At 43.0% G+C, this 18997-nt stretch overlaps 1 protein-coding gene across 4 annotated transcripts in view; it reads right to left on the bottom strand.

The window, feature by feature from the left end:
* Usp13 (ubiquitin specific peptidase 13) overlaps positions 1-18997 on the bottom strand; it is a 121081-nt gene that overhangs the window by 94110 nt on the left and 7974 nt on the right. Inside the window, exon 2 of one of the 4 annotated variants that reach the window (XM_031376584.1) lies at positions 2030-2133. The exons of the other annotated variants lie outside the window; for them this stretch is intronic. The gene's annotated coding sequence lies outside the window, so the exon portion shown is untranslated. The remainder of the gene's footprint in view (positions 1-2029; positions 2134-18997) is intronic. 4 annotated transcript variants of the gene reach the window in all.

Raw genomic sequence — 18997 nt, 5'->3', positions numbered from 1 at the left:
GGAGGAGGAGGAGGAGAAGGAGGAGGAGGAGGAGGAGGAGGAGGAGGATTTTGTTTCCTGAACGAAGTGAGACCAGAAACTTTGTTCTGCCACACACAGACCTAACAAAACATTATGGCTCACCAGAGACCACAACAATGGAGCTGGCCAACTATGGACTGAGGCCTCTGAAATCATGATCCAGAATAAATCCTTCCTTGTAGGCATAATGTTATTGTACACTGTAAAGATTATCTTTGTATTATTTAAATGCTGATTTCTCTGCTCCCATATCTGATCACAATCCAGACAAGGCATTGTAATGATTATTCTAAGAATCTCCTGCACCGAATGTTGTGTAAACATTGTTCCCCATTGATTCTCCAACTTGTCAATAAAGGTTGATCAGCCAAAAGCTGAGCAGAGAAGAAAATAGGACTAGACTTCCAGCCCCAGCCAGGGGATGGGAAGAGAAAGAGGAGGAGGAAGAAGAGGAGGAGGAGGAGGAGGAGGAGGACGAGGAGGACGAGGAGGACGAGGAGGAGGAAGAGGAGGGGTAGGATTCAGCACAAAGAAGGGATCCAAGAGACACCATGGGAAAACATCTGGAGCAGAGAGAGACCAATACTAAAATGCAAGATTCTCAGAGATTTTGGCTAGGAGGTAGCCAGATGAGCTGAGAGGATTAGAATAGATTAATAACTGCTCAGTTATTGTGCCATAAAGCTTGATTAAATAAATCTAATAGTCTCTGTCTCACTTATTTGGAAGCTAGCCAGGATAAACAAAAAACAACTACTTTTAAAAATCCTTTAACACTTCCTCTCCATTAAACCTTTCCTCATGTGCTTGTCACAGAGACTGAAAGACTAACAGACATGTCTGACATACAGTCTACAAGCATAGGTAATAACTGCTTCTATCTGCCACTTCATGTCATTTATTAATATTTCCATTTCATCTTTTAAAAAACTAATCACAAGTCATTTTCTCGAGTATATACAGCCTGGAATTTTCAGTTAGATTTCAATCTGTTTCTCTTTTTATCTCTCCTGCCATATTTCAAAACATATGACATTATTTCATTTAAATGAAGTCAAGATTGATGTTCACACTCTAAGTGCTTGATTCTTGGTCTCAATTTTATATCTCATTCTCTCACTTTGCCTAATGAGACTCTCTGAATAATACTTAATCTATAAAATCACCCAGACTTTCTTCGAAGGAAATGGACCCTATAAAAAGCCCTGCTAGTCTCACTCCTCCAAAAGAAAACAAAAGAAAGAAGGAAAGGAAGGAGGAAGGAAGGAAGGAAGGAAGGAAGGAAGGAAGGAAGGAAGGAAGGAAAGAAGAGTTGCGGCAGGTACAAAGACAGTCATACAGCAAAACACCCACACATATAAAATAATAAAGAAATAGAATAAAAGAAAGACAAACCTGAGCCAACACCAGTCCAGATTCCTGAACTAACCTCAAGTGCAGGGAGGGTGGGGCAGAAGGACTGTGAGCTTGAAGCTAGTGTGGGCTACAGAGAGCAAAGGAGGGTAGGGAGGGAGAGGGGGAGAAAGGGAGAGAGGAAGGGAGGGGAAAAGAACAACCCTTTAACTAAAGAAATCATTCTCTTAATCAATACATTAGACATGTCTTCAAATGATTTTCTTTTAAATAAACATGTTCTCTAGCAGAGTTACACTCAATAGTAGATACTTATACAAATATATGAATAGTATATATGCATAATAGTATCTATAATGGTCTTTGATTTATTAAATCAATCACCATGTATTATGACCAGGAAAAAAAAAGCAATTCCATTTGATCTCAATAAAATGTGAATTCAGGTAAGGAACCTGAACCTTAAGTATGTAGTATAGGTGATGGATGCCTGGCACTTGTAATAGAGGTCATGAACTAGCCAGCTCTACATCTTGATGGGGCACCCAAGAGGTCTTGGGTTCCACACTTTCTGGAAATAAGGTGTGATGGCTATTCTTGGTTGTCATCTTGACTGTTATCTGGAATTACTACAACCCAGAAATGGAGGGTTCACCTGTGAGGGTTCTGCTTGTCTGAAGTGGGTAAATCCTCCTGTAGTCCAGACCTTTGAGGTAGGAAGACTCGCCTTTAATCTGGGCCACACCTTCTGCTAGAAGCCTAGATACAGAAAGAACAGAAGGAAGTCCTGCTCTCTTCCTGCTTGCCCTCAACTTGTTTCCACACCCATTCCTTCACTGGTGGAACCTACTTCTTCAGGATTCCAGCAGATACCGAAGACCAGCTGAGGCACTCAGCCTTGTGGGACTGAGCAGTTACTAGATTCTTGGAGTTTCCATTCAAAGCTAGCCATTGTTGGATTAGTTGGACTGACTAGCCACTGTTGGATTAGTTGGACTGCAGCCTGTAAGTCAAAATCATTCCAATAAATCACACAGATAGACAGATGGACAGAGGAGTGGACAGATGGATAGACAGACAGGTGGGTGGATGGATGGACAGATGGGCTAACAGATGGATGGACAGACAGACAAACAGACAGACAGACAGACAAACAGATTTATTCCATGAGTTCTACTCCCACCTCATGAGACTGGAAAGGATAAAAAAAAAACACACTAAAAAGCTTCTTGTGCCCCAAAACCTTACATAAATGTTGGTTATCTGCTGTTATGAGACAATTATCCTACTAGTGTAATCACTTTATAATTGGGAAAAATCAGCAGAAGGGAGGTCAAGCAGGTCTGACAGCCATGCAGACCAGGGCCAAGAAATATTCATCAGTCAGAGAGGAAAATGTAGGCAAACAGTGAGAACAGAGAAATTAGCAAATGGAAGAAGGGAAATGCTATACAATAACATTTTCCTAAAGAAAAATATACAGCTGCTCTACAATGCAGATTCTAAAGTAATAAGCAGGCCAATCCTTTGATAATCTATCAAAGCCATCTAACATTTTTTTTGTTTTGTTTTGTTGTTATTGTTTGTTTTATTTTCTAGGGCATTTGATACATTAGAAATTTAATGCACCAAGCTCTGGGTATCCATCTCTAGGGCTATATGGCATTATCCCAAAGTTCATAACCAAACAGAGCAGCTCTGAACTCAAAGAGAAAGAACCAGCAAGAAAGACTGTTATAAACACCCACAGGAGTCTGCCATCTGACACACAAGACTGGCCTCTGAAACGGGGAGTGGCTGCTGTGTCCTTGTGAAGGTATTTCATAGGGACTTGTCAAAAGTGCTGAAGTTCAGGGCAATGTAGCAACAGAGAGCTCAGCCATAGCTCCCCAGCAAAGACTCAGTAAGCAGTCCAGTCTAAGGAGCTGTGCTTCCTTCCCTCTCGCCTCATTAACATCTAAATGCAGGTCCACCCTAAGCTCAGCACCAGGAAGCAGAGGTAGTAGAATGAGCCAGGAGGGTTTTTTGTTTGTTGGTTTTTGGTTTTTTTGAGACAATTTCTCTGTATAGCCCTGGCTGTCCTGGAACTCACTCTGTAGACCAGGCTGCCCTCGAACTCAGAGATCTGCCTGCCTCTGCCTCCCAAGTGCTGGGATTAAAGCATCACCACCACTGTTTTACAAGCCAGGAGTTTAAAACTTAGGCTACAGCCAGCTTCAGACCAGTCTGCAAAGAGGAGCCTCCATTGAGGGAACCCCTTCATACAGACTTCCTGTAGGCTAATCTGGGCCACGAGTGTGTGTGTGTGTGTGTGTGTGTGTGTGTGTGTAATGGTTGATGGGGGGGATGGGGCAGCATGTTTTGAGCAGTGCCATTCCTGAGTAGATGGTCCTGACTTATATAAATAAGAAAGAAGGCCGAGAGCAAGTCATGAGGACCAAGACAACACTTTTTCATAGCCTCTGCTTCAATTCCTGCCTCTGGGTTCCTGCGTTGAGTTTCTTCTCTGACTTCTCAGTGTTGTGAAAGTCTAAGGTGAAATAAACCCTATCCTCACCAAGTTGCTCTTGTTCACAGTGTTTTATCAGAGCAACAGAAACCAAACTGAAATGGGTATTAGCACTAAGGCATGGGAGATTGCTGTGAAAGACCATCTGGGGAAGGATTGTGGAAGAACTTTGGAATTATGTGCTAGAAAAGCTGCAGCACTCATGTAAGAACTGGTGCAGTCACATTCATCTGTAATCCCAGTGCTACTGCAGGGAGGAGGCAGAGAGAAGAGGGGCCAAGGATGCTCTCCAGCCAGGTAGCCTGGCCTGAACAGCAGTGACCATCAAAAGAGACCCTAACTCAGGCAAGGTAGAAAGTGAGAACAGACACACCACAGGTCATCCTATAACCTACACACACAGAGTTATGCACAAAGAGAGACAGAGACAGAGGTACAGGGAGACAGAGTCAGAGACAGAGAGAATGAAAGTGTGCTGTTAAAATACAGTGCAGGGGATGGAGAGATGGCTCGGGAGGAAGAAAGAGAAATAGCCTTATGAATAAAGCTCATGTCCACATAAAAGCAGAGCTGACACATTACAAGGCAACAACACTGAAATTCAACTCAGTAAGAATTTTTCAAAGATAAACTTTGGAGCTTTGCAGGGAGATGGGAGTTTGTCATTAGTTTTCATGTTTAGGTACAGAGTCTCACTATGTAATCCAAGATGTCCCTAAACTAACCATGTAATTCAGGCTGGCCTTGAGCCACACATTCCATTCCCTCAGCCTCTGGATTACATGGGTGCACCACCACACTAGGCATTTTGGTATTAAATGTGTAAAAAAAATACTAACTTCTTACACTCTCATGACCTCCTGAAAGCAATGGCTACTACAACAATCTTAGGCCCATGAGGGCTCAGTGGCTAAAGGTCCTCTCTGTCCTCTGCATGGGTAAGTAGCCACTTTCCCTTTCCAGTGTTGGCATTTATATATTATGGGACAAACAACAGTAATTGTGGATGGAAACAATTTACTTTCCAGCTGACCTTACACACACATACAGTCACACACAAAAGACAGACAGACGGACTGCCCAGAGCTCTATGATGAATTTACCTGACAATATCTCCCACACGGGATCAAATACTACACAGGCAATGTCAAAAGTCCATGTAATATATTTCAACATGTGTATGGTGTGCACACAGCCAGTACTCTACTCTGTATTACCCTGTGTGCTGTTCATGAGTACCATCTGGGGCCAAGTGACTTCTTTAAAACAATGACAGAAGATTCCCACACAAAGGTCAAAGTCACAAGTCGCAAAGACGCAAGTGAGCAGTCATTTCAAACACTCCACAGTGTCAGTCAGCAGGTGTTCAGAGAATTCTGTTCATGAGGGCGTTTTCCTGGAGATGAGCCTCACTGGCAGGCAGAGAAGTAGAATGTGCTTGTGTGGATGACAACTCAGAAAACTGGGGACGCTTCCAGCATCTTCTGTGGAAAACAAGTGGTCACTACCATAATAAGCATGACACAGGGAGCTAGAGTCAGCATGGGGCCACAGCTAGGGTGGAGACTGACCCACACACTGTTACACTAGGAAGACCAAACAGACCAGGGCAGAGTATCTTCTAGAACACTGACTTCAAAATAAAAGTAAAAGAAAAATTCACTAAATCAGCTGCTTGGGACCATGAGATGAAGTAACATTCATTCATGACCCATCCTTGAAGTGTCAACCATAAAAACAGGCTTGAGAGCACATCCTGAGGGAACACACGTGTAGTGATTTTCCTGCAAAGAAAAGGTAATCAGCAAAGGTGGTTGTACACAGCTGTAATTCCAGCCCTCAGAAGGCTAAGACACGATGTTTGGAGAGTTCAAGACTAGCCTGGGATACAAAGTAAGACCCTGATTGGCTAGGATAAAAGACTCAGGGGACAGCAGATGCTGGAGAGGTTGTGGAGCAAGAGGAACATTACTTCATTGCTGGTGGGATTGCAAACTGGTACAACCACTCTGGAAATCAGTTTGGCGGTTCCTCCAGAAATTGGACATAGTTCTACCAGAGGACTCAGCTATACCACTCCTGGGCATATACCCAAAAGATGCTCCAACATGTAATAAGGACACATGCTCCACCACGTTCATAGCAGCCTTATCTATAATAGCCAGAACCTGGAAACAACCTAGATGTCCCTCAACAAAGGAATGGCTATAGAAATTGTGGTACATCTACACAATGGAGTACTACTCAGCTATTAAAAACAATAAATTTATGAAATTCTTAGGGAAATGGATGGATCTGGAGAATATCATCCTGAGTGAGGTAACCCAGTCACAAAAGAACAAACACGGTATGCACTCTCTGATAAGTGGTTATTAGCCCAGAAGTTTGGAATACAGGAAGAACAACCCACAAACCACAAGAAACTCAAGAAGAAGGAAGACTAAAATGTGGATACTTTATTCCTTCTTAAAAGGGGGAAATAGAAAGTGCCTCCACCCCACCACATTTACAAGGACACTCTGCCATCTCCCTAGCACGAGAACTAGACCTTGATGCCACCTGTTCACCGGGCCACTGAGGAATCAGATACTTTTTTCTCACCTATAAAACCGAGTCCCCACTCTGGGTGCTCTGTGCAATGACGATGCTGTTCACAGGGGCATGGGTGACGACAACCATGGTTAGCTGAGGACCCTGTCACCAGGGCTAAAGTAGATCTAAAACCCAAACATTTCCCTTAAAAAGGGAAATGGGGCTGGAGAGATGGCTCAGGAATTAAGGGCACTGACTGCCTTTCTGTCTCCACCTATAGCAGATCCTCTGCCACAGAGCACCATACCCAAATAGCACCGGGAGAGAGCAAGCCTCCCCGGAGTGCAGACAGGCCTGTGAGTACAGGTAGGACCTCCACTGCTGCTCAAAGGAACCTTCCCAGAATCCTCAGAACATAGGAACCGAGGGGGTTGCCTGGGACAGGAGTCTTCAGGTCTCCATCTGCATGGAGAGCTGATCCTGTGCCACAGAACTACATACACAAATATCGCCAGGAGAGAGCTGATCTCCCAAGAGTGCCTACACACCTTTGAGCTCAGGTAAGACCACCACTTCTCTACAATTCCTGGCCCAAGAGAGACCCTCACAGAGCCGTCAGGACACAAGAACCAAGGATCAGCTGGGGACAGAATCCTTCTGGTCTCTGCTACACCCCAGAGCTGTACCCTGTACCACAGCTCTCCGTACACAAATTCCTCCCAGAGAGAACTGGTCTCCCAGCAGTACTGATACACAGGCTTGCAGGAGGGACAAGCCAAAGTCAGAGGCAACAAGACCAGTTAACACCAGAAATAATCAGATGATAAAAGGTAAGTGCAAGAATGTAAGCAACAGACACCAAGACTACTTGGCATCATCAGAACCCAGTTCTCCCACCACAGAGAACCTGGTTACCCCAACACACCAGAAAAGCAAGACTCAGATTTAAAATCACATCTCATGATGATAGAGGAATTTAAGGAGGACATAAATAACTCCCTTAAAGAAATACAAGAGAACACAAGTAAACAGGTAGAAGACCTTAAAGAGGAAACACAAAAATCACTTAAAGAATTACAGGAAAACACAACCAAGCAGAAGAAGGAACTGAATAAAACCATCCAGGATCTAAAAATGGAAATAGAAACAATAAAGAAATCACAAAGGGAGACAACCCTGGAGTTAGAAAACCTAGGAAAGGGACCAGGAGTCATAGATGTAAGCATCCCAACAGAATACAAGAGATAGATTCAGGAGCAGAATATACCATAGAAAACATTGACACAACAGTCAAAGATAAATGCAAAATGCAAAAAGCACCTAACCCAAAACATCCAGGAAATTTAGTACACAATAAGACCAAACCTAAGGATAATAGGTATGGGCCAGTAAATATCTTCAACAAAATTATAGAAGAAAACTTCCCTAATCTAAAGAAAGAGATGCCCATGAACATACAAGAAACCTACAGAACTCCAAATAGACTGGACAAGAAAATAAATTCCCCGTGTCACATAATAATCAAAACACCAAATGCACTAAAAAGGAAAGAATTTTAAAAGCAGTAAGGGGAAAAGGTCAAGTAACATATAAAGGTAGACCTATCAGAATTACACCAGACTTCTCACCAGGGACTATGAAAGCTAGAAGATCCTGGGCAGATGTCAACACAAATGTCAACCCAGACTACTATACCCAGCAAAGCTCTCAATTACCATAGATGGAGAAACCAAGATATTCCATGACAAAACCAAATTTACACAATATCTTTCCACAAATCCAGCCCTACAAAGGATAATAGATGAAAAACACCAACACAAGGAGGGAAACAACACCCTAGAAAAAGCAAGAAAGTAATCTTCTTTCAACAAACCCCAAAGAAGATAGCCATACAAACATAGAAATAACATCAATAATAACAGGGAGCAACAATCGTTATTCCTTAATATCTCTTAACATCAATGGACCCAATTCCCCAATAAAAAGACATAGACTAACAGACTGGATATGTAAGCAGGACCCAGCATTTTGCTGCATACAGGAAATGCACCTCAGTGTCAAAGATGAACACTACCTCAGAGTAAAGGGCTGGAAAACAATTTTCCAAACAAATGGTCACAGGAAACAAGTGGAAGTAGCCATTCTAATATGGGATAAAATAGACTTTCAACCAAAAGTCATCAAAAAAGTTAAGGAAGGACACTTCATACTCATCTAAGGAAAAATCCACCAAGAACAACTCTAATTCTGAGTATCTATGCTCCAAATGCAAGGGCACCCACATTCATAAAAGAAACTTTACTAAAGCTAAAAGCACACATTGCACCTCACAAAATAATTGTGGGGGACTTCAACACTCCACTCTCATCAATGGACAGATCAGGGAAACACAAACTAAACAGAGTCACAGTGAAACTAACAGAAATTTTTTGGACCAAATGGATTTAAAAGATATTTATAGAACATTTCATCTTAAAAAAAAGAATGTACTTTCTTCTCAGCACCTCATGATACCTTCTCCAAATTTACCACATAATCAGTCACAAATCAGACCTTAACCGATATTAAGAAGACTGAAATAATCCCATGCCTCCTATCAGATCACTACGGATCAATAGCAGCAAAAACAACAGAAAGTCCACGTACACATGGAAACTGAAAAATGCTCTACTTAATGATAACTTGGTCAAGGAAGAAATAAACAAAGAAATTAAAGACTTTTCAGAATTTAAGGAAAATGAAGACCCATCATACCCAAACTTATGGGACATAATGAAAACAGTACTAAGAGAAAATCTCATAGCTCTGAGTGTTTCCAAAAAGAAACTGGAAAGAGCATACACTAGCAGCATAACAGCACACCTGAAAGGTCTAGAACAAAAAGAAGCAAATTCACCCAAGAGGAGTAGACAGCAGGAAATAATCAGACTCAGGGCTGAAGTCAACCAATTAGAAAGAAAAAGAACTATACAAAGAACCCACAAAACCAGGAACTGGCTCTTTGAGAAAATCAACAGGATAGATAAACCCTTAGCCACACTAACCAGAGGGCACAGAGACAATACTCAAATTAACGAAATCAGAAATGAAAAGGGAGATATAATAACAGAAACTGAGGAAATCATCATCAAATCCTACTACAAAAGCCTATACTCAAGAAAACTGGGAAATCTGGAGGAAATGGACAATTTTCTAGACAGATACCAGGTGCCAAAGTTAAAGCAGGATCAGATAAATGATCTAAACAGTCCCATGACCCGAAAGAAATAGAAACAGTCATTAATAGTCTCCCAACCAAAAAAAGGCCAGGACCAGATGGGTTTAGTTAAGAGTTCTATCAGACCTTCAAAGAAGACCTAATACCAATATTCCTCAAACTATTCCACAAAATAGAAACAGAAGGAACTCTACCCAACTTGTTCTATGAAGCCACAATTACTCTGATATTTAAATCACACAAAGACCCCAAAAAGAAAGAGAATTTCAGGCTAATTTCTCTTATGAATATCGATGCAAAAATACTCAATAAAATTCTCCCAAACGGAATCCAAGAACACATCAAAATGATCATCCATCATGATCAAGTAGGCTACATCCCAGGGATGCAGGGATGGTTCAGTATATGGAAATCCATCAACGTAATCCACTGTATAATAAACCTCAAACCAAAAAAAGAAAAAAAAATGATCATTTCATTAGATGCTGAGAAAGCATTTGACAAAATCCAACATCCCTTCATGATAAAAGTCTTGAAAAGATCAGGAATTCAAGGCCCATACCTAAACATAGTAAAAGCAAACCAGTAGACAATATCAAAACTAAATGAACAGAAACTTGAAGCAATCCCACTAAAATCAGGGACTAGACAAGGCTGCCCACTCTTTCCCCACCTATTCAATATTGTACTTGAAGTTCTAGCCAGAGCAATCAGACAACAAAAGGAGATCAAAGGATACAAATTGGAAAGGAAGAAGTCAAATTATCACTATTTGCAGATGATATGATTGTATACTAAGTGACCCAAAAAATTCCACCAGAGAACTACTAAACCTGATAAACAACTTCAGCAAAGTAGCTAGATATAAAATTAACTCAAACAAATCAGTGGCCTTCCTCTACTCAAAGGATAAACAGGCTCAGAAAGAAATTAGGGAAACAACACCTTTCACAACAGTCACAAGTCACATAAAATACCTTGGTGTGATTCTAACTAAGCAAGTGAAAGATCTGTATGACAAGAACTTCAAGTCTCTGAAGAAAGAAATCGAAGAAGATCTCAGAAGATGGAAAGATCCCCCATGCTGATGGATTGACAGGATTAACATAGTAAAAATGGCCATCTTGCTGAAAGCAATCTATAGATTCAATGCAATCCCCATCAAAATTCCAACTCAATTCTTCATAGAGTTAGAAAGAGCAATTTCCAAATTCATCTGGAATAACAAAAAACCAAGGATAACAAAAACTATTCCCAACAATAAAAGAACTTCTGGGGGAATCACCATCCTTTACCTCAAGCTGTACTACAGAGCAATTGTGATTAAAACCGGATAGTATTGGTACAGTGACAGGCAGGTAGATCAATGGAATAGAATGGGAGACCCAGAAATGAACCCACACACCCATGTCACTTTGTCTTTGACAAAAGACCTAAAACCATCCAGTGAAAAAAAGACAGCATTTTCAACAAATGGTGCTGGCTCAACTTGTGGTTAGCATATAGAAGAAGGCAAATTGATCCACTCCTATCTCCTTGTACAAAGCTCAAGTCCAAGTGGATCAAGGACCTCCACATAAAACCAGATACACTCAAACTAATAGAAAAGAAAGTAGGGAAGATCCTTGAGCACATAGGCACAGGGGAAAGTTCTTGAACAGAACACCAATGGCTTGTACTCTAAGATCAAGAATTGACAAATGGGACCTCATAAAATTGCAAAGATTCTGTAAGGCAAAGGACACTGTCAATAGGACAAAACGGCAACCAACAGATTGGGAAAAGATCTTTACCAACCCTACATCTGATAGAGGGCTAATATCCAATATATACAAAGAACTCAAGAAGTTAGAGTCCAGAGAACCAAATAACCCTATTTAAAAAATGGAGTACAGAGCAAAACAAATTCTCAACAGAGGAATACCAAATGGCTGAGAAGAACCTAAAGAAATGTTCAACATCCTTAGTCATCAGGGAAATGCAAATCAAAACAACCCTAAGATTCCACCTCACACCAGTCAGAATGGCTAAGATCAAAAACTCAGGTGACAGCAGATGCTGGCAAGGATATGGAGAAAGAGGAACATTCCTTCATTGCTGGTGGGATTGCAAACTGGTACAACTACTCTGGAAATCGGTTTGGCATTTCCTCAGAAAATTGGACATAGTACTACCTAAGGACCCAGCAATACCACTCCTAGGCATATACCCAGAAGATGCTCCAACATGTAATAAGGACACATGCTCCACTATGTTCATAGAGCCTTATTTATAATAGCCAGGAGCTGGAAAGAACCCAGATGTCCTTCAACAGAGCACTGGATACAGAAAATGTGGTACATTTACACAATGGAGTACTACTCAGCTATTAAAAATAATGAATTTATGAAATTCTTAGGCAAATAGATGGAACTAGAAAATATCATCCCGAGTGATTGTGAGGTAAACCAGTCACAAAAGAACACACATGGTATGCACTCACTGATAAGTGGATATTAGCCCAGAAGTTCACAATACCCAAAATACAATTCATAGACCACATGAAGCTCAAGAAGAAGGAAGACAAAAGTGTGGGTACTTCGATCCTTCTTAGAAGGGGGAACAAAATACTCACAAGAGGAGTTACAGAGACAAAGTGTGGAACAGAGACTGTAGGAAAGGCCATCTAGAGACTGTCCCACCTGGGGATCCATCCCATACACAGTCACCAAACCCAGACACTATTGTGGATGCCAACAAGTGTTTGCTGACAGAAACCTGATATAACTGTCTCCTGAGAGGCTTTACCAGTGCCTGACTAATACAGAGGTGGATGCTCTCAGCCAACCATTGGACTGAGCACAGGGTCCCCAATGGAGGAACTAGAGAAAGGACCCAAGTTGCTGAAGGGTTTGTAGCCCCATAGGAAGAACAACAATATGAAACAACCATTACCCTCCAGAGCTCCCAGGGACTAAACCACCAACCAAAGAGTACACATGGAGGGACCCATGGCTCCAGCTGCATATGTATCAGGGCTTTGTTGGTCATCAATGGGAGGAGAGGCCCTTGGTCCTCTGGAGGCTCTATGTCCCAGTGTAGGGGAATGGCAGGGCCAGGAATCGGGGTGGGTGAGTTGGTGATCAGGGGGAGTGGGGAGACAATAGGGGGCTTTCAGAGGGGAAACCAGGAAAGGGGATAACATTTGAAATGTAAATAAAGAAAATTCCTAATTTAAAAAAGAGAGAGAGAGCACTGACTGCTCTTCCGAAGGTCCTGAGTTCAAATCCCAGCAACCACATGGTGGCTTACAACCATCCATAATGAAATCTAATGCCCTCTTCTGGTGTGTCTGGAGACAGCTACAGTGTACTTATTTATAATAATAAATAAATCTTTGGGCCAGAGCGAGCAGAGACAGAACAAGCAAGGTTGCCCAGAGTGAGCAAACGTCCTAAATTCAATTCCCAGCAACCACATGATGGCTCACAACCATCTGTACTCACATATATAAAATAAATAAATAAATCTTTTTTTAAAAAAAGGGAAACAGGGAAACCACCTAATTAATAATAAAACCTTTCCTGGCCATTTCTTATCTCAACTTTATTTATATTTTAATATTTTATTAATTCTTCAAGACTTTCATACAATGTATTTGACCATGTTCACTCCTACCTTCACCTCCCTAACCATCAAATTTAGAACTTTCTTCTTCATTCTCTACCTTATCCAGTCGAGTTAGTGTTGCCTAGTCTTGGGAGGCAGCATGCCCTAGAGTGTGATCACCCTACCAGGGATGATGCCATTAAAGACTCCAAAGACTCCTCAGCCAGCAATGAGATTCTGCTCAACTCCTCCCCTCCACATTGGGATTTGTCTGGCTTCAGCTTTCCCGGGTTTCATGCATTCTGTGAGGTCATATTTGCAACTCCCCTGTTGTGTCCAGAGAACACCATTTCACTCAGGTTATCCACCACTCCTTCTCTATCACCATGAAAAGCCCTGAGCCTTGAGGGAGAGTTGGGAGCTGTATGTCTCACTTCAAGCAGGGTGCTCCACTGTCTCTTATGCTCTGCTTGGAGACTGGCTGAGGGTCTCTGTGCTCATTGCCATCTGCTCCAAGGAGAAGCTTCTCTGATAAGGGCTGAGAAATGCACTGGGTTTGTAGCCGTAAGACATCAGAACTCATTTTATAGTTCATACTATGTCCATTTAATAATAATAGTATTAGGGTCTCCTATACTGGCTAGATAGGCTAGATATACTCCTAGATAGGCTAGCTGGGGCCTAGCCTATCTAGCCACAGCTCTCGGCCATGCTTACACTGTCATTACAGATTTTTATCACATGGGGCAGTCTTACAAACAATCAGAAAGTGGCTGGTGACTCCAAAAGTGTGTGTCCCACTATTGTACCAGTGGCTATATCTTGTCAGGCCACTCATTACTGTAATGTACGGGGTTCATAACTGGATAAAAGTGATGAGAAGTTTTCTCTTCTGCTTGTGTGCTGAGAACCTTCTAGTACAGTTAAAATCTACCTAGTAGGGATGAAGCTTTTAGGTCAGTACCAACCTAATTGCTCCATTTTCTGTTACTCAACTATGTAGGATCTTAAACAACAGGGTCCCACCAATTCAGGAGAGGAGCCAAGAGCACTAGCAATAACCTGTAATGTTTGGTGTTTATGGGACACCATTGGCCAAAAGTTCAAAAAGAGATCTACCTGAGGTACAGTCTCTCCCCCACACCCAGGATCCATTATAGGGTAACTCCAATATAAAACACACACACAAGTCTATTAGTGGGTTTCCATGTGGCTTTTTCAGAATAGATTTAGTGTTGGCTATCCATATCCATATCCTCCCTCCACCCTGCCCTACTAGCCTCACCCCACTTTAATGTTTCCTGTTCCATTACTCACCTTTATCCCTTTGTACTGCTCTGTTCTATCTCCTCTCCCTTGAAACCTTCCAAAAGCCCCTTACTAAATTCCTGACTTCTGTGGGTATTCCAAATGCACATATCTGAAAGTTCAAAGCTAACATACAGAAATAAGAGAAGATATGTAACATTTGTCTTTTTGAATCTGGGTGACCTCACTCAGAATAACTGTCTCCAGCCCATCCATTTAGCTACAAATATCATAATTTCATTTTTCTTAACATCTTAGCTTAATTTTATTCTCCTTTGTGTGTATGTTCATATTTGTGTGCATTCTTCTGCATGTACGTGCACGCATGTAGAAGCCAAACATCAGCTATGTCAACTATGGGTATTGGTCTTCAGGCCCAATCCATCTTTTTGATTTGAGGCAGTCTCTCATCGTCCTGAAACTTGTCAAGTAGGCTAGGCTGTCTAGCCAGTGTGCACCTGGGAGCTACCTGTCTTCTGCACTCCCTGCACTACACAGCCTCACCCAAGTCTAATGTGGACCTGGGATCCAAACTCAGGCATATACCCACTGGGCTGCCTCCATAGGCCATGTCAGGCTTTTTTAAAACATAGATTCTGAGGCTCAAATGCAAGCCTTATTCTTTACCAATTGAACCATCTCTTAAGACCCTCATTTTATTCTTTAAAAGAGACGGGTTCAAGATGAAACTGTCCACCCTGATTAGACTCTGGTAAATGTGAGAAGTGGGTTTCCAGGCAAGCCTATAAAAGCACATCTTGCTAGGCTGATACAAGTGTGAGCAGTACTGAATGGGGTCCCCTCAACGAGCCAGCAAATACTAAGACATGTGATTCTCACAGTGGGCCCAACTTCTCACAAGATTACTAAGAACACCGTGCCTGTGTTTGCCAAGCCTAAGACAGGGTCCTGTGAGTGCTACATCACCTTTTGCTTAGAGGGGACAGAGGCGCACACACTGTACATGCACGTGTGCAGGCACGCATGTCACACACACACACACACACACACACACACACACGAGAAAAGCACAGACCAAAGATCATGGTACTGTGGTGGTTTGAATAAGAATGGTCCCTATAGCCTCATATATTTGAATCCTTAGGGAGTGGCACTACTTGGAAGGATTAAGAGGTGTGGCCTTATTGGAGTAGGTGTGGCCTTGTTGGGGTCGGTATGTCACTGGAGTTGGACTTTGAGGTTTCAAAGGCTCGTGCCAGGCCAAGTATCTCTCTCTTCCTGATGCCTGTGGATCCAGATGTATAACTCTCAACTTCTCCAGCACCATGTCAGCCTTGTGTGCCACCATGCTTCCCACCATGCTAATAATGGACTAAGCCTCCAAACCTGTAAGCTAGCCCCAATTAAATGCTTTCTTTTAAAAGAATTGCCATGGTCATGGTGTCTCTTCACAGCAACAGAACACTAAGACAGGTTTATGCAGAACAGCAGGAAGCCAGGTATGACAGGCAAGAGAATAACACAGGTCCAAGCTAGGGACCCAAACCTCCCATATATGTACAGAAATGAAGCCCCTCCTGAGGTCACATGGCTACTAAAAGTAGGGGCTTGACTGAACCCAGGATAGCCTGCCCCCCAAGGCTGCCTAGTATGTCTATGAAGCAGATGCCATTTTGCTGGCAGGAGCTGGGTGGGCGGCTGTTGGCAAGCACAGCAGTTGCTGCCAGGGCTTGCAAAAAAAGAGCAACTTTTCCTTCCAGGCTGTTGTATTCAAGGCAGGGGGTAGGACAGGAACAGCCACTAGGCTCCAGTGAGGGGCTTGTGTCAGGCACTCTGCCAGGCTTTCCTGTAGAGAGAAGAAAGGTGTGTCCTTCTCAAATGTCAAAGGGTGACTCCCTGCAGAGTGGCTACTCCTGGCTGAACTTGCCCTATTCAGCCAGTTTCCAAGACCCCATGGATTGAGCTGCATGGAAGATGACACTAAAGGGTTGGTAAGCCCCTGAGTCTTTGTGCCCTCATCTGCTATGTCCAGAAATCAAATGGAGAGAGAATTCACATTCACTGAAGCCCACCATAAAGCCTCAGGCTGGAAACCTGCTATCTAATACAGTGAACCCCAAGTGGCCATGCACATGAGCTTCTCATCCCCCTTCCCGTCCCCATCCCCACAGTCTTGCTCTTCTGTTCTCTTTCCTCCTGGCCAATCAATGTTCTGATCCCCTCAGCAGACCAACAACCCTGTTTCTAAGAACTGCTGGGAACAGACATCTATGGCCAGGTCATGCTTCCTCCACAGTCACACCCAGAGAATTAGTCAGTGCAGAGAGGACATTTGGTGTTACTAGGAGAGAGTCTGCATAATTGTAGCCAATTACAAGTATCTTTTAAGGCATTTCTGCTTCCTAGCTAATTGTATGCACAACAAATCTATTCCAGGGTGGTTTTAAGTCACGTGCATTCTGCCTAGAACAGCTGGCAATAGCTTGTTCACATGTATAACTTCTGGAGGAAACACTACCCCAGGCTCCTGCCCGAGGGTTCCTGAGCTTGAGCCAGTCAGAGAAAAGGTGACAAGGATTCAATGGGCACTGCCTCCTCCAAGAAATTGGTGACAAGATTCAAGGAGCACAGAGGTGGGTTCCAGGCCCTCACAAGTCTAGAGTACTCAAACTAGGCACTATCACATCCCCAGACTCCAATCCTGGCCTCTGAGGTCCCTCCTCCCTAACTTCCCAGGCTATACAAACTCACAGCCCATCTTCTTCATGGCCACCCTTGACACACTCCATTCCCAGGACCCTAGCCAGGGGTCCTCCTCCATCCATGCTCTGTGGGACTCTACTGGGTCATTAGCTGCTTCCTCAAGCTTCACCTCGATGTCCATTGTCCTGATAAAGGGGTGTCTTCCAGTACAAAAGCAACCTTCTATTTGGACCCTTAGCTTCAGGTCTCCAACTACCCCCCACTCCAGGCCTAGTCTACATTCCACTTCTAGAAGAGCAGCCACCTCCTCTCCAGCCTATTGCCACGCTTCTAAGTGGCCAGCCCATCTAACCTAGTCTTGTTTTAAGACTGGGTCTCATATAGCCCAGGCTATCCATGAACTTGCCTACCTAGCAAAGGCTGACTTTGAACTCTTGGTCCTCCTGGCTTTACCTCCCTCATGCTAAGATCACAGGCACTTGTCACTACTGCCAGCTCTCCACCAGTTCGAATCTCATCAAGATCATTATCAGCCTCTAGAGCACACAGAGTAAGGATCAGACTGCTACCCAGTCTCCCCACCGATTGGCTCTTCCAGAAGAGAATTTACTATCTCAAACCATAAGAAAGACCTCCTCACCTTCACACCCTCCTCCAATAGGCTAACACATGTGCATCCTCCAGGAGCCCAAGTCAGATTCACTGCTTGTTCTCAGGCCTGAAATCTTCGAGCATTTTAAGTGGCACATTAAATATCCTGTAAGTACTGGGGGGGGGGGGTCTCTAACTGCATAACACATCAGAGCTTACATTGCACTACTGTTACACACCAGATTCTGAACCCTGAAGACGTCCCCTAAAGTCCCTGATGCTGGGTGGGTCCGTAATAGATACATTAAAACAGAATGGAGATCTGTCACTTTCCTCCCGCCCTTGGACCTCTGTCTCCTCCATGGACACACTTCCGCCACTGTCACCTACCCCAGTGCAGGCTGAATGGTGGGGTCTAAATGAGAAGTGACTCAAAACAAAATGGAGGTAGGGTTAACATGGCCCAAGCTGGCCTTGAACTCACTATAAATCAGAGGATGACTTTGAAATCCTGATCCTCTTGCCTACATCTCTCTAGTGCTAGAATTGCAAGCTTGCACTTGCACCTGGTTTTGTACATTTCTTGAAATAGACCAAGCTGTGTACATACTGGGCAAGTACTTTATTCACTGAACCCAAAGATTTTGACTTCTATTACTGGAAACACACACTATCCTGCATCCCAGGCACTGTCTCAAGCCAGTACTGGGCATGCACAGATTTATCATAATCCTGTCATTACTACAGTTCTAGCTCTTATTCAGTCACTGTGCCTACAGATAAGGGCACAACCAATCACACAGTACTGAACATGAATGAAAGCACAGGCCTGGTGGCATCCACAGAGACCTGGCCTCTCTTCCTCTTCTCTGGGAATGCCAAGGATCGATTCTACAAAGCCCCCAGGGCATCTGGAATCATATTACACAGAACATTCAAGACATTAAGCCCTGGCAGTTTAAGGGTCAAACTTAGGACTTGAACAATAATATAGCAAAACTGAAGTACCACATTGATAACTTAATGTTTTTTATTCCAAGGCATATGTTCAGGGTCTTAAAAATAAGTAATCAGAGAAAAAGATTCAGGCTTAGTAACATAGACTTCCAAATGGTGTAACTTTTAGTTCCCCATTCTTTTCCCTTTGATTCTCTGTTCTGGCCTTCCATATTCCATGGTTTGGACAATTTGCATCCTACCTAGGTCAGTGACCA

This window comes from Mastomys coucha, unplaced genomic scaffold (assembly GCF_008632895.1).
Source record: "Mastomys coucha isolate ucsf_1 unplaced genomic scaffold, UCSF_Mcou_1 pScaffold17, whole genome shotgun sequence".
In the NCBI taxonomy this organism is placed as follows: Eukaryota; Metazoa; Chordata; class Mammalia; order Rodentia; family Muridae; genus Mastomys; species Mastomys coucha.
The sequence above is the reverse complement of the archived record's forward strand: the minus strand, read 5'-3'. Positions and strand labels throughout refer to the sequence as shown.